General features: G+C 47.3%; 1 protein-coding gene across 9 annotated transcripts in view; it reads right to left on the bottom strand.

Annotated features, from left to right (window-relative positions):
- The window catches only part of PLXNA4 (plexin A4), a 658,514-nt gene that overhangs the window by 530,175 nt on the left and 105,920 nt on the right, over positions 1-22,419 (bottom strand). The gene's annotated exons all lie outside the window — the stretch shown is intronic.

Below are 22,419 nucleotides of genomic sequence, written 5' to 3'. Positions count from 1 at the left end.
CTGCCACTGATTAAAACAGGCTTGAGCTTGAGCGACTGTATGGAGGAAGGGTTGCCATGGAAACAGGCTCTTGATGTTGTCCAGGTTTTGAAACCCTTTTTTTCCTCCTCACTCTTCTTTGCTTCTTTTTTGTCGCCGCCGTTTTTCGTTTAATATTTGCTCATGCTAGGTGGTGCTTTGCCGACAGCTCCTTGAGTGCAGGAAGGCATCCAAGGATCTTCGAAGCGCAATTCGGATGGTTCAAACAGACTCACGCCCGCCCCATCCCCCCCACCAATGGCTCTAGAAAGCCCTATGACATCAGTGAGCAAGGTGTATGCCGTAGGTGTTTGGACCTCTAGGAGGATGGAGTCTGAAGAGGGAAGACACCTGCAAGGAATTAAGATCATAGGGTGCTTGTGGACAAATTGCTATGGTTAGTGGCAAGATGGGGGGAGCTCCTTTCCCTGGAAGCCTGGGCAGGTTCTTTTCGGCCTTCTGCTGTAGAAGGAAAGGGACGGAGTAACAGTGAACAGCCTTCGCTTCAATGGGAGACAGTGAGCCTGCGGGCAGCAGGGGTCCCTTTCAGTTTCGCACAGCAAATCAAATTGCTGCGTTCATTGTGCCGTTCCAACTGGGAATGGCCCCGATGGTGGGCAGCCGTTTTCGGAATCATGGGAAAATCAAACCGGTGCCATAAGGAATGTCTCTGAAGAGAGACAAAATGGAAGATCCCCGACCCCATCCCACCTTGGAACAGGGGCCCTCGTTTTGCTCAAGTGCATAAAAAAGCCAGTGTGATGGTTTGTTACCATTGATAGTTTAAAGAGCCATTGTCGCCTGGTTGAAAGCTTTGAAGAGCCTTTTACCTAGAGACCATTTGCCCACATTTCAGACATTTGCTGTTGAGTTTTTACCTGCCTCTTATTTCATTAATCAAAAGACACTTTCATGAACACAGGCTCCCTTGCTTAAGTATTTCATCTGCTCTTGCTTCCCATCTCTCCCTTTGAAGTCCTGGCTTCCCCCTGTTCCCAACCCAAATGTTCCTAGTTTTCTGCATAATGACCACATTTGGAATGGGATGATTTTGCAAGTGTAAATTATTAATTACATTGTGGTAACATCTAGAGGGCCCAACTGGAATGAAGGGCCCCAAAGTACTGCACATATACTTATTCCCTGCTCCAAAGATCTTACAATCTAAACACACAAGTGTGGGGGAAAGAGTCGATTATTATCCCCATTTTAGAGATATAGAATTGAGGCACAAAGAGATTAAGTGACTTGCCCAACATCACAAAGAGAGTCTGTGGCAGAGGTGGCAATTGAGTTTCTATTTTCTGAGTTCTAACCTTGGCCCTTAACCACAATATCATCCTTTCTCCTGATGAATCGTGATGTGTAGTCTCTCTCCTTCTCTTCTCTCTGCATTTCTGGCGTGCCCATCACTGTGGTAATTAAGTACCAAATGTATTGGTTAAATAGGAAATGTCCACTCCTGCCATGTGTGCATCTCATCTATTCTAGAATTATCCTGTCTAATCTCTCTAAAATAATGATGCATTTTTTATTTTATTTTTTGGATCCAAGCACTTTACAAAGGTGAGTATTATTATCCAGTAGCAGAGCTGGGAATGAGACCTTGAAGCTCATCTGCACATACACATAGTATGTATGGTTTCAGATAGGACTTTACATTTGAAAATTAGGCTACGGCAACGCTTATGTAGTGTCTGGTTTTATTGTATTTTAATAGGGCGCTGGTAACAGGTCACTGAGGGCAAGAGAAGGCCCAGAAGTCTTTCTGCGGGAGCGTCCCAATCTGTGTGGTCAGGAAAGGGGAGCAGCAGTGGCTTCTTTTCAGAAGGTGCGAAATACACCTAGATCATGAAGAACATGGTAATGGTATTATTGCTGAGGTCAGGAAGTTAAGGAAGAAAGGGGGAATTCATACTAAGCAGCTGCGATAGATTGAATCAGGATAAAAGAGTGTTCAGAGCCAGAGCAGATATCAAAGATCACCGGTAATGCTAGTACTCATGGGTGATGTTTAATTACTCTGTCCATTAGGAGATGCAAACAGCCAAACAAGTAAGTTCTTGAGCTTCAAGATGCTTCTCTCTTCTCGGAAATCAAAACCAAATGATCAATCAGCCTTAATAGGTAGGGCTAGGAAGATGGAGGGAAGTCACAGCATGTCTGGAGTCAAGGAGAAGGCTGGTTTGTGGCTTATTGAGGAAGCACATGGTCAGCATAAGGTCACAGGCTTAGTTAGGGCTTTGGGCTCTGTATTCCCAGTATAACACTCTAATAATTGTATGTCACATGCGCCTCAAGTGGTTGGTCTAGTGGAAGATAGCAGCCTGCTGCAGCTGCTACTTGTAAAGAAGTTATTCCAATAACTCAAATGGTAGCAGGCTGTGGCATGGTACTGAATGTCTCTGGTTCAAATCCTGCTGATGACTTGTATAGGGGTCATTATATCAGCTCTTCCTCTGACTTGTGTGATCTTAAGATAAGTCACTGCAGCTCTTCTGTCCTCACTTTACTGATTCATATTCAATTGTAGATCCATAGATTTTAAGGCCAGAACGGACCATCAGGCCATAGAGTTTCACCCAGTTACCTCTGTACTGACACATATCTGTGAGTGATATCTACCTCACAAGGAAGATGTGCAGGTGATCCTCCTAGGGTGACCAGACAACAAATGTGAAAAATCGGGATGGGAGTGGAGAGTAATGGGAGCTTATATAAGAAAAAGACCGAAAAATAGGGACTATCCCTATAAAATCAGGACATCTGGTCACCCTAGATCCTCCAGTGAAAAGTGCAGTAGAAGTACACAGGATTGTTCTCTCTCTTTAGCCATACAAACAACTCACCAGATTTGTGCTGTGTAAGCAGGGGGCTGGTATTTTTAGTGCAAGAGGCCACAGTGGCATACCTACGCCAGGGGTTTTGGGAGGTGAAATTAACCAGATGAGCATTTGTCTCGGAGGGTTAACAAACCCATTCATAGCAGGGTTTACTCACATCATTTTCCACCAGGATGGATAGACCAGAAGCCAAGTGGCCTCTGACTTTATTGTGCAGACATGAACTAACTTTCATTTAGATAGCACCTTCCATCACAAACAATCCCAGAACACTTTGTAGCCATCACTGCATCATCATTGTAAAGCAGCTACTGCAGGGGTGGAACATGGCAGCCGTTTAATAGCAGTCAGGAACACTGCACAAGAATCAAAGATATGGGCAGGGTGGAGAATCATCTGATATCAGAGTTCATCTTTAAACCAGTTCCCATCGTGCTGTAACAGTGACCCAAATATCACTGTGTAATCAACATCTGAGTACTGACCCCTTACATTTCTATATAGTATGTTTAATTCCCACAGGTCCCAAAGCACTACATTAAAAAGAATTGCCTGTCCCATCATTTGAAATGCAGCCACTTCTGGGGAGGAATGCAGCACAAATCAGTGGTTATGGGTGGAGTGTTCTTCCCTTTCCCTTTTACTCTTGTGCAGTGTTCCTGAGTGTTATTAAACAGCTGCTGTGTTCCACTCCTGCGGTGGCTGCTTTACAACAATGGATGCAGTGATGGCTACAAACTATTGTGGGATTGTTTGTGACGGAAGGTGCTATCTAAATGTAAGCGATTATCAAAGAAGCTTTAACTGCTTTTCAGTAGGGAATTTGAGGATGCTGAAAATGGTTGATACAGAGATGCACTGAAATCTGAACAGAGTAAAGTGTGATAGGTCCTTCCCTAAAAGCCACTTTGGACAACCTCATTAGAAGGGACCCTCCTTGAGCGAAGGGCTTTATGGCAGATGTTTTGAGAGAGGGTGGCAGGAAGGAAAAAAGAAACCTGGTCTATATTTGCAATTGCAGCCTGTACATTAACAGAATTTGTAATGAAATGGAGAGTGTGTAATGCTGCCTCTAAAGGACAGAACAAAAACAGCTTACCTATGTGCTATAGGCCCTATACTGCTTAAAGTAGGAAGATTCCCCTTTAGTTTAAATGGAGGGGCCCTCAGCGTCTGGCTCTGGAGAATCTGAGTTTTGATCTTTGCTGTCACTATCAAGTTCCAACTGGCAACTGTTTTCAGGAGCGTGACAACTGCGAAGTCCTAGGTGGGCACAGATTTGTTGCAGCATTAGGGCTACCATACGTCCAGATTTCCCCGGACATGTCCGGCTTTTCGCTCTTTAAATAGCCGTCCGGGGGGAATTTCTAAAAATCTAAAAATGTTCGGGATTTCCCCCCGGTCGGCTATTTAAAGAGCGAAAAGCGGCTGACAGGGCATTGGGGCCTCGGCAGCCAAAGCCACTTCCCGGCTCCCCACATCCCCTGCAGCCTTAGCACGCCCCCCGGCAGCACTGGGGGGCAGGGCAGTGCGCCTGTGAGGGAGCGTGGCAGCGGGGCTGGTAGCGGCGGCCAGAGCCCTTCCCCCGCTTCCCCCCTCCTCCACAGCCTCAGCATGCCGCTCGGCGGGGCGGGACGGGGCGCTCCTTGGGGTGTGGAGCCAGACACCTGCTCTAAGCCGAGCAGCACGGTAAGGGGGCTGGGGAGTTGGAGAAGGGGGGCAGTCAGGGGCCAGGGAGCGGGGGGTGGGGTGGATGGGTCGGGGGGCAGGGGTGTGGAGTGGGTTTGGGACAGTCAGGGACAGGAGCAGGGGGGGTTAGATGGGTCAGGGGTTCTGGGGGGGCTGTCGGGGGGCAGGAGTGTGGAGAGGGGTTGGGACAGTCATGGACAGGAGCAGGGGGGGTTAGATGGGTCAGGGGTTCTGGGGGGGCTGTTGGAGGGCAGGAGTGTGGAGAGGGGTTGGGACAGTCAGGGACAGGAGCAGGGGGGGTTAGATGGGTCAGGGGTTCTGGGGGGGGCTGTTGGGGGGCAGGAGTGTGGAGAGGGGTTGGGACAGTCAGGGACAGGAGCAGGGGGGTTATATGGGTCAGGGGTTCTGGGGGGGCTGTCAGGGGGCAGGAAGTGGGAGGGAGTGGTTAGGGGGCGGGGCTATCCCCCTGCTCCCCGAGTGTCCTCTTTTTTGAAAGTTCAGCTATGGTAACCCTATGCAGCATGAAGGGTTGCTATCAAATCCTTGCCAGACACTTGCCCGCTACCTGCCTGGTATCCTGCTGCTGGCACACGGAAGTCATCAGTTGGCCAGGGACTATTACATAAGCCTCACTGGGGATCTCGACAGCGGATTAGCTCCTTGAACATCTTCCTTATTGCCACCACCCAGGGCTGATGTGTAACTATGACCCACTAGGTAATGCTGAATCTGAAACCTCTCCGAGCTCTTGATATGGGATGGAAGAAATGACTGATTCCCCCTTCCTCTAGCTCTGTAAAGCACTGGTCTTCTGGGAAAACCCTGTCTCGTGCCAGCCAAGGACCTTGCAAAACTCAGCCACAGCAAGGATGCCCTTCAGGTAGGCAAGTTAAGGCAAAGAAGAGTGGGATTATGTCCCCCACTTATTCTCTCCCCCCGTCACTGCTCTTGGGCAGAACTCAGCCTGTGAAATGCTTTGGATTCAATGGCCTGTAATTATGTAATTCCTCCTCGTTATCTTTTCTAATTGTTCTCAGTGTTGTTTCCTAAACTGATTGGAAACAATAGCAGACTGGGATGGAGTGGGAGGCAGATGGGAGCATGGCAGGCTGCCAGCATGGCGCCAGGCTCCCAGCAGGGTCTGTGTGGGAGGAATACTCCGCTGCTGCTGTGGAGAGATGGATGCTGAAACCTGAACAGAGGATGTAGCTGAGTCCCACCGGGGAGGGAGAGGCTGGGAGGGGACAGCTCGTTCAACTCGATGTATGTGATCTGTATTTACGGTGCTTCATTTTTCAAGAAATTTCACCCCCACTTCCCATCCCCGAGGGGCTCGCTGTTTTCCTCCTCTCCAGCGCTCTGATGACGTAGGTTAAACCCTCGTGGGGGGGTTCGCCCCAGCACCAGCAGAGAGCATGGTCCTGTCCCCCTGGTATTGGGTTGTTTGTTTGCTCGCCAGGAAGAGGTTGGCTCATTAGCTTTTGGGGGATGTCTATGAGCGGTTAGAGGGGGCATTTAGCATTGGTGGGACACCTTGTGGGGTTTCTTTGTATTTAGCTGGGGGCGGGTAGTGCGGAGGGGTACTGCTGCAGAGATAGCAGTTGTGGCTCTGTGATTCTGCAGGTCACTGGCTTTCCAGACGGCTGCTGGTATGGAGTTGTTCCATTTTTTTCTGTGTGTGTGAGACTTTATGATGATATGCTGCCAGCTTGGGGACAGTTTAGTCAAGCAGGTGCCTCCCTCCCCCGGCCCGATCCCATTTAAGTGGCTCAAGAAGGAGCCCACCCTAGGTGGAGAGGAAAGAGTTTGACGTGAAAGACTGCCGATAGCACCAGTTCGAAAGTCTGGGGAGGACCAGAAAAGCCCAGCTGGGTTTTCTTCAAGGTGTGTGTGTGTTCATCCATTTCTCAAAATCCGTGGGACCAAGTAATTGCGGCTTTAGGATATGTCACGTGACTGACTTTTGCATGGACAGGGTGGTTGTGTTGTATTGTGATGTCAAGTACCCTGAAAGAAGTTCACAGGAGAATCCTCATTTCCACCTTAGGTCTAGGTTTCAGGAGGCGAGACAAACCTGGGGAAATTAGGACTGATTTGCCAATATGGGGAAAGGCTGCAGCCCTCTGTGACGCAGCAGCCAATTCCTGTGTAGTAAAATTGTTTGGCTTGGAGGTGGTTTCTGGCTGATCTCGGGGTTCCAGGGTTCGTTTACTCTCATTATGCTGTTAGATAAGGGTTGCCAACTTTCTACTTGCACGAAACCAAACACCCTTGGCCCTCCCCTTCCCCGCCCCTCCTGAGGCCCCAGCCCCCACTCACTCCATTGCCCCCCCCTCCCCCCCGCTTGCTCTCCCCATTCTCACTCACTCATTTTCACCGAGCTGGCTCAGGGGGTTGGGGGGGGGCTCCGGCTGGCGGTGAGGGCTCTGGGGTGGGGCCAGAAAGGAGGGGTTCAGGAGGGGGTTCCAGGCAGGGGAAGGTGGAGCCAAGGGCTTCAGAGTATGGGAGGGGGCTCCGGGCTGAGGCAGGGGTGTGGGAGGAGGTATGGGCTCTGGGCTGGGGGTGCGGGTTCCAGGATGGGGCCAGAAATGAGGGGTTCAGGGTGCAGGAGGGGGCTCCAGGCTGGGGCGGGGGGAGGGGTGCAAGGGGATGAGGGCTCTGGCTCTGGGTGTAGGCTCTGACGTAGGGCTGGGGATAAGGGGTTTGGGATGTAGGAGGGTGCTCTGGGCTGGGACCAAGGGGTTCGGAGGGTGGGAGGAAGATCAGGGCTGGGGCAAGGGGTTGGGCTGCGGGAGGGAGGCAGGCTCTGGGCAGCACTTACCTCGAGCAGCTCCCAGAAGCAGCCAGCATGTCCCCCCTCTGGCTCCTATGCAGAGGCACAGCCAGGCGGCTCTGTGCGCTGCCCCATCTGCAGGCACCACCCCTGCAGCTCCCATTGGCCACAGTTCCCAGCCAGTGTGCAGAGCCCCCTGGGTGCTCCTATGCGTAGGAGCTGGAGGGTGGACATGCCGGCTGCTTCCTGGGAGCCGCACGGCGCAAAGGCTCTCAGGAAGCCTGCCAGCCCCGCTGCACCGCACTGCCAACCGAACAGCTAATGGCCCAGTCAGCGGTGCTGACCGAAGCTGCCAGGATCCCTTTTCAACTGGGTGTTCTGGTTGAAAACTAGACACCTCGTCACCCTCTGTTAGATTTGTGTCTAGCCTCAGCCTTGAATGTCTGCAGTCACTGCAGTTCCACAACCTGTCAGCCCAGTTGGTCTCTCACAGCACCCTCTCAGCAGGCTGAGAATCTCTGGGCCCTGTTGGCATCTCCCTGGACCATAATGGAGTTATGAAGGTGGAAAAAAGCGATTCCTTAGCCCTGGATCTGAGGTGATCACTCCTGCTGCAGATTGAGGCTGGCTGATGAGTTGTGGCTAGTCCGTTCCTCTCTCTCCTCCCCCACACTTCTCATTCTGCTGATTTCTGTAGCAGGTTAGCAGTGACAGGGTTTAGATCTGGAGGCGAGGGGAAATCACAGGCCATTCAGCTCTGGCTGAAAGTTCAGAGGCCAGGAAACTAGAATGACCCGGAGAAGCCAATTAAAACAGAAAGGGGAAGGAGGGAAGAGAGCTGGAAGGCAGGGGGTGAAGCAATGGCGAGGAAGAGGAAACGGATGGTGGAGGATTTGGATTCTCTTTCCATCCCTGGTTGTATCCTGTTGCTCTCTTGTGCAAGTGTGCGAAAGGTGCTCTCCTGAGCCTCAGTCCAGTGCCTACGGCTACATCTACACTCCAATCAAAGTCCCACGGCACAGCCACGGCTGGCCTGGGTCAGCTGACTCAGGCAGTGTGGGCTGTGAAACTCTGCTGGGGGGTTGGGTGTCACGTGACCTGGGCTCGGACTCGGTGCCATGGGTACTGCCGTATAGATGTTACTTTAATCACAAAATCACCTGTCTGCCTGGTGGAGACAGGTATTGGAGCCTGAAGAACAACTCACTGTCAGCAGCTCAGATGGTGCTGTGAGGAAACCTATCTTAGGCTTTCTTCCTACTACACCTGCAACCCTGGAGAGCAAGAGAGAGGAGCAACTCCCTCCCTCCCTCCCACCCCACACACACTTTATATACAGACACAAAATGCTAAATCAACAAGCAAAGCTGTTCCAGTCCATGCCTCTCCTGGCAGGTGTATGGGAAGAACGTGAGGCCCTGACATGCAGGAGGAGAGCCTCAGGCAGAAATATATATTATATACACACACATGCGCGCGCCAAGCTGTATTTTAGCTTCTCAAGAGGTAGGTAAGGTTGCCGGGGGTGCGGGGAGGTGTCCCAAAGGTGGGACTGCAGGAGAGAACAAGCAGAGATCAGAGCAGGAGAAGAAAGCAGGTAGAAGAGAGACAGATTTCATGCCCATCCTTCCCAAGCAAACACACACACAGAGCCGATACGTACCACCCCTCCACACACACCTTCCCTGACACCAAAGAGACTGATCCCTTGACACATGCACCTAGCCCCGCTCACCCAGACACCAGGGGTGAAATCCTGGCCCCACTGAAATCAATGACAAAAATCCCATTGACTGCAGTGGGTCCAGGATGCCCTCCCAGATACACAGTCATATACACCAGACCCAATCACCATGTGCACACAGCACAGACATCCATCTGAAAGAAACGGCTAGGATTTTCAAACTAGAGTCTTCCAGGCCCCAGGATATATTACTTAACAGGGGTATTCATTCCTGTGACCTGCCCATGCACAAAACTAGAGCTAGTCCAAATGTTGGTTTGTAATGATATTCATTATCCACTGAGCCCAAAAAAATCAGAAAATCCTTCATGAACTGACCCCAATTTCCATGCACTTATTCATTCTGCCGAAGCATTTCCTAAAGAGTTACAGTGCAAATTTCCAGACAAGTTGTTTGCAAAACTTCTCAAATTTAACTGTTGTTCTGCAATTGGTCAGCCTACGGCTGATGGCAGTGTTGTGCTCCCCTACTCGTTGTTTGGTCTCGTTTTAAAAAAAGTTTGTCAAACAACAAATTAAGTATTTTAGACATGAATGTTCAGAAGTAAACTTAGGAGATTCCCTGAAATTTCCCCCAACACACAGCAGCAGTTGGGATATGGATAAACATGAATCACGGATAAATGCACTTGGCACTTTTGATCATAGTAATATTAGTGAATAAAGAGTGGGTCACACTCTGAAAAGGGCGCTGTATTTATAGTGTCGTTACACTGCACTCAGTGTAATTGTTACACTACATCAAAGTCACTTTGATACAAGTACCGTGATTTGGCTTTTCATTATGTAACTACCATTAATTCATATAATCAGAACCTCAATGACATGACTGCTTTACTTAGCACCCCCCGGGTGCATTTAATACATACACCAATAGAATCCAGGTTTATTAACTACATCCTGTTTACAATGTATTTATTCTCAATCACTTGGTGACCTTTCTGGTTGTAGGAATTAGCGGTAATTACAGGTAGCAAAAAATGCACAACCACAGTGTAACTACACTGTAATTATCAGAGTGTGTGACCTAAAAGGGGTTGTGTGTGTGTGTGTGTGTGTGTGTGTAAGACATTCCCTTTCTCTCCTATATATAAATATGGATAGATCTCTCTCCGTGGGTGTAATTATAGATCTATATAATTTACACACAGACACGCTGTACAAGAATTTTACAATGCAGATACAATAGTAGGTGGTGCAGGGAAGCAAGGAAAACGATAAACTATATTTAAAACATGATCGTTAGGCAGAGCATTTGACACCTCCGGTATCAAGAGATACATTTGCACTGAAATAATATCCTATTTGCTAATAATCCAAATGTGCATTTCCCAGCGCCTGAGCAGACGCAGCAAGCCTTCGAAAACGGCCGAGAAAGCATCCCGGCCTGTCAATTAATAGCAGAGAGGAGCAGGCTGTGCTCAACATAGTAAACAAACAGTCCAAATTCTTCCAAGAGATGGCTGGGTATTAAACTGCTGACTCAGACGTCTCATAAATGTAAAGCAGCCGTCAGAATAGCACTTTAAAAATCTCCTCTTTATTACAAGAATCAGAGAAGGTGGCAACAGGAGCACGCACGGTAAGTATCTCCACTAACAAACGCCTTCATCAAATATGTCTGGTGCATGCGGATGTGTGAGGTGAGCGTGTGTCTCTATCAAATGTTTCTGGCAGAGGCATTTAGAGGCAAGACATTCTAAATACCTGGTCGCTGCTGCTCTTTGTAAGGCCGTAACAAAAGGCGAGATCTGAAGGTGCCATTAGCGGCATGCTGAAGCAAGCGCGGCCTGGCTGTCACACGTCACTCCAATCCCAGGGCCAGCGGGGCTTTAGAGTTCGTTCCTTTAATCAAACACGGGATAAAAGAGACATCTTGGCTCGCTTCCAACAGCCATCTGGCCTCCGGGCTGCCAGGCTGGGGTTTCCAAAGCCACCTCTGGGATTTGGGATGCCAGGAACCAGGCATCCGAATCTCCTAGGCAGCTTTGAAAATTTCAGCCTTTGGTGCTTACAGTTAACCAGGCATCACACAGATAGGTACAGCACAATGGGCTAATACCACTCCCTGTGCTGGCTGCTCTCTCCATTCAGAGTGGACAAGACCAATCGGGCCCAGCTGCGTGGACGGGGGGGAGCAGGGTTCTGCCACGGAGCAGGACATTGTCCACGGTCTCCCACCTCCGGCTAATAATCTGTGAACCGGCCCTCCCTAGTTCTCTAGGCTGCAGTCAGCACTGTAGGACCAGGTGGAAGACCAGGCTGTGGGGTGTAAATAACTTCTGCCGCTTGCAATGCCATCAAACAGGCTTCCTCACCTGGATTCTCTTGTGAGAACATCACACTACGGCAGCCCTAATGGTACCCAAGATTTGCCCCTCGTGCAGCCCCCCTGGCAGCAGCAATGGATGGAGCATCCAGAGGGGTTTTGGATTAGATGACAGGATGGTAAAACCCCAGCACTTGCCTAGATTAGAGCTTCCCATAATGCTGCCACCAGAGAGCTGCAGTGGAAAGCTACCAACCTGGACAGGGCAGCAATGGGCAAGCATGCATTGTGGCTGTGTCACACACTCCCACAATAAGGGCATGGTTTTCTTTCTAGGCACACATACTGCTCCGTGGACATACTGTGCAGGGTCACCAGGAGAGTCAGCATGGTCTTTTCCATGGCATTTTCCGTGACTGACAACTTCCTCTCTTCCCAGTTCATCCACAATCCAAGCCCCAGCTTCACCCACAAAGAAGGGTCTAAACCAACCTGTGAAACTCACTGCTGCTTGATAGGACTGTGGCAAAATATTTTAGCACATTAAGAAAATTTACATGGGTAAGAGTAGCATATGCAGTTACTGTGATTGGAATAAAAATTACAATAGTTATTCAATCCTATTGCTTCAGGGCTTGTGCTGATTAGCACACAAGACATACCTCCCTTGCCCCTACTACGGAATAGATTTGCACAGTAAGGTTCCATGTGTGGGGAGCGGGGGGAAGGGGTAGCAGTGGGGCCAGGGGTTGTGTCTTCCTCTGAAGGCTTTGGAACTGTCCACCATCAAAGCTCGGCTAGAGGGCACTTGTCTGTTAGGATATGGTAATTCCTATGTATGAAATGAAGAGGCAGTTTCCAGATCATTGTCTGGCCTACTCCTGACTGGTACTAACGTAACACACCGGCATAGAATATTATATCCCCTTTTAGAGGTTAGTCCACTTGAGGATAACAACATACTACTGCTACCAGAGTTACTCCTTTAGTTCAAGTGATAGAGGTCTGTGCTGCAGCTCTGAAGGTTGATGGTTCAAACCCTGCAGATGACCCATGAAGGAGGCACCACAGAAGTATTAGTGGAAAGCATATATATTGCTATTCCAGCCTCAGCAAGTCATACCTTCAAGCCTGCTTTATTCCAGGCTCTCAACAGAGCCTGCATGCTCCCAGCATTGCAAGCACTAGAAACCTTGCAGCGCTCCTCCTAATTTATTCATGAAGGTACAAGGGCCTTGCCAAGTTCATCCCAACTCAACTCATGCAAAAACCCAAAGCCTGGAATGTTCCAAACAGCATTTAACTAGCAACAGGTGGCAGGGGTTCTGCTACTGCAGACTATGATACAACTCCGGGAGGAAAAGGGAAAGAGATACCACCGTATGAAGTCAGTCCAGAGCAGGCTGGCCTGCAGCTGTCTCTTCTGTGGCTTCAGGGCCTCCCACTGGGATACAGAGAGTCAGCCAGCAGCAGAAAGGGTTTGAAACACATCCGCTATGGGGAGCTGTTTGCAACTGACATTCAGTAGGCACAGAGATGGATAATTAGGCTTGGAAGGATTCGATTTTTATCATTAAATGTCAGCTAAAGTTGCTTTCACTGTACACACTAAAACAGACAAAAATATATTTCCATCAATGATAATGGAAATTTACAGACAGGCAAAGAAAGAAAAATGCTACCTAAGAACTTTTAGGGTTTGATTTAAGGATATTTACTTGGTATATTTTGGCATGTGAGGTTGACAATCCGTGTTTTAACAATTATAAAACTTTTTGAATCTCAATGTCTACTGGCGATAAATAATTTTCATCAGATCTCCCCATTGTCTGACCTGCCCCCATCATTTCCAACCACTCTGAAAATTTAAATAGATAAAAAAATTAAATGCTTAAAATAAACACGAATATTATCTGGCGAAATTATAAAAATGTAAGAATCAAACGCTGCTAAGCCTTTGGATAATGTAACATGGACATATCAAATCCAAGATGGTTAGCCAGTTCTCTCCCACCCATGCACAGGCCGTGTTGAGATGAAGAGGATACATGCAGCCTTGCAGAGAAAATATTCACCCATTTGTCCAGCATTTTCTGGGCCCCGGTTACCACTCACACTGGTAAAACGCAGTACCACATTTGGCATCCTCCAGACCAAGAAAATGTTCACCTGGCAGAGCTGTTCTTTTTCATCAAAGAATCAGAGGATAGTTTAGGGCAGGGGTACACTGGGAGGAGGAGGAGCTGGCTTGGGGATTTTCTCCCACCTTTCTCCAGAGTCCCAGTGGGCAGCATTAGGACTTTGTCAATATCCCATTTTTAGCCCAGGTGAAAGAGGAAAGGCACAGAGGCAGGGAAATGAGATAAACCAGTAGCTTCCAGGCCAAGCCTTAGCACAGGGCTTCTCAAGCTCTTCCCTACCAGGGCCCCCCCAAGGACCCCACTCCCACCTACCCAGGATTTTTCTCCCATTTAGCACTATGGGAAGGGAAGGGTGGTCTTGGGAAGGTTTGCAAACCTTCCCCCCTCCCCCACTGCCCCAGGGGCCTACGACCCACTGTCATTTCCACTTGATTCATAGACATGCTGGATCTGAGTGTGCATGGACACCCCATAGCACAACAAGGCCCTGATCCTGATCCAAGCCTCTAGGAACTACCATAATACCAATAATAATAGGAGGTCTGGTGCCTCTGGCTTAGGGCAGATCTGAAAGAGGGTTATAGGACACTCCTCAGATACAAGCACTTCAATTAATTGCAGAGAGAACCTTGCAGAGAGCACATAGGGGTTCTGCTATGCTTGATCTCTGTCAGACTCTGCCACTCAAAGGGGAAGGATTTGGGGACAGCGGGACAGGCCCATAGTCCCATTCCCAGAGATGGCCTGTGGGCTTCACAAGAGATCACTATGTGTTGGGGTCACCTCACGTGCAGCCCATGTCTGAATCTAGTCACTCTGAGTTCCAGCACCTCTGAACATTGTCCTGTGAGAGAGGCTGGGGGGAACTGGAAAGAAAGCAAGTAACTAACACGACACTCCCTCCAGCTTAGAGTCCACAGACAGGCAATAGTCCCTGTGCAGGCCATTACAAACAGCAACAATGGCTCTTGAATAAATTCAGTGGAACAAAATAAAGGTGAAAAAACCATCCAGAGGGTATATTTGCGTGCATGGAACTGGCTGAGTTAAATTATTGGCCAAGTGTCTTACAAAGCATGGTCTAGTCATGGTCAGAGCAGGGTACTGAGTATTAAACTCACTGGCTCTAGTCTCAACTCTACAATCATCTCACTATGGGACCTTCTTTCTGCAAGTCATTTAACAGATCTGTGCTTCAGTTTCCTCAACTATAAAATGGATATAATAATTCATATCTGTTTTTGTAAAGCGCTTAGAGATTCACTAATGAAAGGTCTTATAGAAGTGCAGTGTTTGTGTATGTGCCTATGCGCACCTGTGTACATGTGTGACCATGATTGATAAATCGTGAATAAACTGAAAAACATGGGATAAGTGGTATTAATTTTGCAGCTTCAAACTTTTCATCTGCACTCTGCCTGCTAATCTAACTCCATCGGGACAACTTCTAACATTCCAGCAGGTTCAACACAGCTGCCGTTTAAAAGAAATCTACTTACAGTCTAAAAATATCCCAAACTCATGCCATAAATAACTTTATACCACAACATAATGTATTCCATAGCTCTTTTGTCGCTATAATCTTTCCCCCCTCACACCCACACATGCACCCTCTGTAACAGATAGAGAAATATTCTAATCTTGATAAAGAGGGATTTCTATGTATATTATTATATTATCAAGATGGGATGAAATTCATCCCTGTGCAAAGGGCCAACACAAAAATGGGCTTAAGAGGTGCATTTTATACAGGGGTGAATTTTGCCTATTTAGAGTACAGACCACCAGGGAACCTGCAGTACATATATCTATCTGTGCTGGTGATACAGGACACCTATCCCCAGCCAGAAATGACTGGATAGCATCTCCTGAGAGGGCTTGCATGTAGTTACAATCATATCCATTTGAGCTGCAATTGAAAATTCAGCAGCATTAATAGATGGAATGGGCCTATGTTTAAAGCCCAAGTCTTGGGGTCAGACGTTTTTGTGTCTCTTCCTCACTCTGCCATTCAATCTGTGGGTAACTTTGGGACAATCACTTAGCCACTCTGTGCCTCAGTTTCCCCATCTGTAAAACAAGGATACTACCACCTGCCAGTATTCAGGCTTAATTCATTAGTTTGCTAAGTGCTCAGAGGTGTTCCATCAAAACTGCTATAGGAGAGCACAGTATTATCAAAGGTAATATATATTTGGGTTGGAGGGGGATGTGTTGGCTATTAAGACATGATCAATGGGGCTGAAGAAAGGCAGCAGAAGAGAAAACTCTGCGCTGGCAATTCTTGTTCAACGTGTCTAATACACATAATGGCACAGGAACCCTTGAATAATGGCACCGGCTAGAGGCCCCAGCTGATTCTGGGCCCCATGGTGCACAGCATAATGCGTACACATGTCTATGCCCCAAAGAGCTTACAGTCTAAACAGACAGCAGAGGGTGGGAGAAAGGGAGTGTTGTTCTCCCTGTTGTACAGATGGGGATCTGAGGCACAGGGGAGATTGGGTAATTTACCCAAGGTCAGACAGAGAGTCAGTGGCAGAGGTGGGAACCAATTTCAGATCTCCTGAGTCCGCAGGCCGGTGCTCTAACCACAAGAACATCTTGCCTCTCACTTGGCCCTTCCACTGATTGCACTAGATGGGCTAACAGGAGGGGCTGCACACAATACTCCAGCTGAGGCCTAACCAGAGCAGAGTAGAGCGGAAGAATGACTTCTCGTGTCTTGCTCACAACACACCTGTTAATACATCCCAGAATCATGTTTGCTTTTTTTGCAACAGCATCACACTGTTGACTCATATTTAGCTTGTGGTCCACTATAACCCCTAGATCCCTTTCTGCCGTACTCCTTCCTAGACAGTCTTTTCCCATTCTGTATGTGTGAAATTGATTTTTCCTTCTTAAGTGGAGCACTTTGCATTTGTCTTTGTTAAACTTCATCCTGTTTAACTCAGACCATTTCTCCAATTTGTCCAGATCATTTTGAATTATGACCCTGTCCTCCAAAGTAGTTGCAATCCCTCCCAGTTTGGTATCATCCGCAAACTTAATAAGCGTACTTTCTATGCCAATATCTAAGTCGTTGATGAAGATATTGAACAGAGCCGGTCCCAAAACAGACCCCTGCGGTACCCCACTTGTTACGCCTTTCCAGCAGGATTGGGAACCATTAACAACAACTCTCTGAGTACGGTTATCCAGCCAGTTATGCACCCACCTTATAGTAGCCCCATCTAATTTGTATTTGCCTAGTTTATCGATAAGAATATCATGCGAGACCGTATCAAATGCCTTACTAAAGTCTAGGTATCCACATCCACCGCTTCACCCTTATCCACAAGGCTCGTTATCCTATCAAAGAAAGCTAGCAGATTGGTTTGACATGATTTGTTCTTCAAAAATCCATGCTGGCGGTTCCCTATCACCTTACCACCTTCCAAGTGTTTGCAGATGATTTCCTTAATTACTTGCTCCATTATCTTCCCTGGCACAGAAGTTAAACTAACTGGTCTGTAGTTACCTGGGTTGTTTTTATTTCCCTTTTTATAGATGGGCACTATATTTGCCCTTTTCCAGTCTTCTGGAATCTCTCCCGTCTCCCATGACTTTCCCATGACTTTCCAAAGATAATAGTTCCACCGATCAGACTAAACCAGTGGTTTTCAACCTTATTTCATTTGCAGATCCCTAAACATTTTCAAATGGAGGTGCGAACCTCTGCGGACCTCCAGGGGTCTGCGAACCACAGGTTGAAAACGACTGAACTAGACAATTACAGTAGTCTCGAGAATCTATGGCCTGGTTTGCACACAATTTTTGCATTGATATAACTATATTGGGTCCGGGTGTCATTTCTTTACCAAACTATTTATAGCAATACAACCCCTAGTGTAGATGCAGTTGTACCAGAATAAAGGTGTCTCGTATCAGTATAAATTATTTGCATTCCCCTGTGGGAGTAGCCATACCACTATAGGCACTTTTATGCCAGTATAACTGCATCCGCACTAGGGGAGTTGTTTCACTTTAATTATAGTAGTATAAATAAAGCAGTAGAACTTTTTCCATGGAGGCAAACGAGGCCTTAGATTCAAGCTACAATGTCTGGGCTCATTCACATCTGGGGTTTCAATCCACTCTGCTGTACAGACCGGAACCAACTGCACAGTTCAGCTTCAGATCCAAGCTTCCCCAAACATTGGAACGGTGTGGATGTGGAAAGGGATTTGGACCCATTGTTACCAAGTCCCAGCAATCTCTGGAGAAACCCCCCCACTTTATCCAAACCTATCCAGGGCACATATTGAAAGGTGTCATAAAATCAGTCAATGAAATGTGATGTCACAAATGTAACTGAATGATGCATATATTCACCAGGCCCCCCTCACACTTGATATCTCCGTTGGCCAACGTTGAATTATAATGGAACATACACAACTATATGAAACATGCATAAATAACCCAAGCATGCATTTTTAATTATGGAATCCTGATAACTTTCCCACTCCTAACAAAATCAAAATGAATTAAACTCAAGTAGCTGTCAGTGGCATAAAAAACATCTCATCATTTAAATAGCAACATGAAACGTACGCCTGAATTGCAGTATGGCTGGGACAGTTTGTTGTAATGATGCCGATTAACATATCTATCCTTTTAATAGTTTCCAATGCAGAAGGAGATAGCAGCTCGGGTGATATCCAAATGGAAAGCAGGGTGAGAAGAAAGAAAGAAAGAAAGAAAGAAAGAAAGAAAGAAAGAAAGAAACAAACAAACAAACAAACAAACAAACAAACAAACAATCACCAGGGAAGTAGCGGGACCAAATCAAGGGGAAAATTTCAGACAAATGATCAGCAAATACCTCCTGCCAGTGAGCTCTATTAGACAGCAAGACGTCCCCAAGGTATGGAGTAGATGCTCCATTGCTTGGGACGTTCAGAACAGACAGGATAGGAGAACTAAATAATATATGGCTGGGAACAGTCGGACAGTAGCAGAGACAGTTGACTAGATGCAGACACCTTTTTCCCCAGGAGACACTAAGGAGGCTGAGTTCAGCTGGGATGCTGGAGTTAACAGTCCCCAGACTTAGCTGTCCAAGGGCAGATGGAAGGGAATTCTCAGTGTAGGGGCCCTTGGCTCTGGAGTTTGGATGGTTGACCTATAGGACATGGTGCAAGAGCCATCTTGGATACCATGGGGATGAGCCCAGTGTGCCCTGGACTAGGTGTACCCATCTTTCAGTGCTCCCTGGAGACCTCTTGCAGCCCAGCCTAGTCCTCGGTGCTTTTAACCCAGGCGCTCCGGGATGTATGCTCACTAGTACTTTGTCCAGTCTAGTTTTAACACTGCAGGCAATTAGGCACCCACCCTGACTGTCTATCCATCCATGTTAGATATTTCCCAGGGGCCCCAACACCATGTTACCTAGGAGCCACTTTCCTTGAGCTACTTCCTATTCTACAGTCGACGTGAGTGCGCCATTGAGAAATCTGTCCCTGGCTAGTCCCACCAGCAATCATGCCTTTGCTGGGTGAAAAGCAGCAGCATTTTACATATTTGTTAATGTTGTAAATCAATGGCAAAATGGACAATATTGCATTTGCAAAAAAAAAAAAAAGCGCTTCTGGGGATATCATGAAGAATTCAAGTCAAAGGAAAAACAATTGCACCTGCCTTGGAGACTATCTTCCACCAGTTTCACTGATTGAGAAATTTGTTTCCTCCATGCAGTTGTAACACACGGTACTAAAATAAAGAAGAACGTCTGAAGTTGTCACAGACTCTATTCTCAATTGCGCACAGACTGGATACAGCAGCCAAGGATGGAGTCACTAGGGATACCAATACATTCCCCATGGCAAGCTCATTATCTCCAGCACCAGCTCCCTCCTCAGAAACTGTCCCAGGGCCCGTAACTAACTTGGATCCACACAAAGCATTTTCAAGGTGAAACTCTAGTCTATGCTGGAGACACTGTAGCTTTAACAGAGTAAGGGAGAGAGAGAGGAAGGGAATATGCTGCATAATAGGAGAGCAATTAAATTAATGGCAAATAAGTTTAAATATCTCCTTTCATTGATTCTAATCTCAGAGCATTTGTGTTAACGTGTGGAACTGGCTGTTGCAGGGATTCAGAGAGTCAAATGTTGTTGGTGGGTTTTAACGAGGGCTGGATCATGGAACAATAACATTCACATGAACACATACTTCACGGTGCAAACTGATCCCTGCAAGAGTGTCAGGAAGGAATTCTGCATAGATTTGTATATTCCAAGGCCAGAAGGGACTGTTGTGATCATCCAGTCTGACCTCTTTTCTTCGACAGGCCAGAGAACATTCCCAGAATAATTCCTTTTGAATTAGAGCATAGCTTTTACCAATAAAATAAAAATAAAAAATCCAGTCTTGATTTAAAAATTGCCCGTGGTGGTGAACCACCCCTGATAAATTGTTCCAATGGTTAATTACCCAAACTGTTAAAAATGTACATCTTATTTCCAGTATGAATTTGTCTCGCTTCAACTTCCAGCCACTGGATCTTCTTGTACCTTTCTCTGCTAGACTGAAGAGCCCATCAGCAAATATTTGTTCCCATGCAGGTACTTACAGACTGTGATCAAGTCAGCCATTAACCTTCTCTTCGTTAAGTTAAATAAATTGAACTCTTTGAGTCTATCACTATGAGGCATATTTTCTAATCCTTTAACCATTTTCGTGGCTCTTCTCTGAATCCTCCCCAACTTATCAACGTCTTTCTTCAATTGTGGGCACTGGTACTGGATACACTATTCCAGGAGTGGTTACACCATTGCCAAATACACAGCTTCTTCCTTTACCATGTCCAGCATGACAATGAACTAAGTGTATAATCTTGTGGTTAAGGCACTGGACTGGGTCTCCGGAGACCTAGTTCAATTCCATGCTCTGCCACAACTTCCTGTGGGACCTCAGGCAAGTCACTTAGTCTCTCTGTGCCTCTGTTCCCCATCTGTACAATGGGGATAATAGCACTGCCCTACCTCACAGGGGCATTGTCAGGATAAAGCCATTAAAGACTCTGGTGCCCAGAAACTATAGTAATAAAGCTATGTATGTGCCATTGATCGGCAGCATGTAGAGAACCTAGCTCAATGGGGCGCTGATCTTGGTTGTGTCACAAACCACGGCCAACATTTTCAAGAGATCAGCACTGGGCACAAACTAAAAATCAGACCCCTTTGAAGCGTTCCAGGTTGATCACCCAAAATCCCCGGTCACCCATGAAAAACTTGGCTAACCACAATAGGGAGTGGGGCTACATGAGAAGGGGATCACTTTCCTTTGAAGAATGAACAAGCAACCAGAGCAGTATGCTAGACTTGACAGACCAGTCATTGCCGGGTCATAAGAGGAGCATAACGGATTTTCACCAAAAGATTTCAAATAGAAGTGCTTCCCTTCCCCCTCCCCCTTTGCATTAGTTTCCCTGTCATATGCAAATATTAAATCATGGCATAAATTAGAGAGCGGTTTATTTATTTAAGTAGCGTGAATTCATCTCGCCTTTTAAAAAGAAATACATTTGCGGGGCTGGGGGAGAAAGAGACACTTCAGCTTTGTTAAACAATACCCCCCCCAAAAAAAAGCCACTTGAAAAAATGCTGCTGCGAAACACCCCATTATCAGGAGGTGTTTAAAATGCGGAGAGTAGGTTTGAACTGAAGCACGACTGTCAGATAGAATGGGGGCCAGAAGGTTAAAACACAGCCATCATAACCTTTATTACTTCATTTTTGCGAAGCCATTAACCCATAGGAGGGACCACAGATGTGCCCCAGCAACAGCAACTGGAGTGAAATTCAATCCTCGCATCAGAACCTAATTTATGATCAACCTGCCAGGAGGAGATGTGGGGGGGGGGGGGAGTCGGAGAGTGGCATTTCCGCATGGCAATATTGCGGGGAGACAGAAAGCAGCACATTTGGGGTGAGAAGAGTGTGCGTTAAAATCTTTCTCCAACCCCCTACTTACCCCCACACACACAACTGGAGCAGATGTGGATGGAGGCAGCGCTGCTGTTGGTAAAGGGCCTTCCTGAGTGATGTCAACTCCTACGGGCAGGTGAACATCACAGAGATCCCCATTTAGTGCTACTGAAATAGGAATAAAAATGATCTAGAGAACTCAGCTGGGATCAGGACCCCAGCGTTCTAGGCGCTGTGCAGACATATAGGGAGAGACAGTCCCGGCCCTGAAGATCTTACAGTCTAGACAAGACAGTGTGGGTGGGGAAACAGAGGCATGGAGAGGGAAAGGGATTTTCCCACAGTCACATTGCAAGACAGTGACAGAGCAAGAAACAGAACCCAGGTCTCCTGAAACTCAGTCTAGTGTCCCGTCCATTATGTCAGGTTGGCCTTATTCCATCTACTCCCCCTGCCTGTGTCTCTTCTTCTACATTAACTCCCATATGCAACATCCATCCAGCCCGGTTTGTCAGGCCACTCTGGGTGCCCCCCGTGCCGTAAGCATCATGTGACCATGTGGCATCTTCACAGCTTGATGCATCACCACCACCACCACCCAGGGATGCTGTGTTACAATCAACCATCAAAATAAATTCACAGCCTTAATTGGTCTACAGGCTAGAAGCCTGATCCCAACAAGGTGCTGAACGCCTCCTGGGAGATGCTGAGCATCCTGCACTCCGCCTGACTTCACGGGGAGCGAAGGGTGGCTCGTCACCATAGGCTTGGAGGATGTAGGAGAGGCCAATGGGTATTGGGACTGTCCCAGCTTTTTAACTGGCTGCATTGTCACTGGCACCCTGGGTTGCTGCTGACATTGTGACTTCCACAGAATCTATTTCTCTTTTAAAGGCACCCCTAAGTATTCTTCCTGATCTTTTAGCAGATTAAAGTACATTTGTAATGACAAAAGGAATCAATCATTTA

The sequence above is a fragment of the Chrysemys picta genome, chromosome 1 (assembly GCF_011386835.1).
Source record: "Chrysemys picta bellii isolate R12L10 chromosome 1, ASM1138683v2, whole genome shotgun sequence".
NCBI lineage: Eukaryota > Metazoa > Chordata > Testudines > Emydidae > Chrysemys > Chrysemys picta.
Note: the sequence above shows the minus strand (reverse complement) of the source record. Positions and strands in the feature narration are given on the sequence as shown.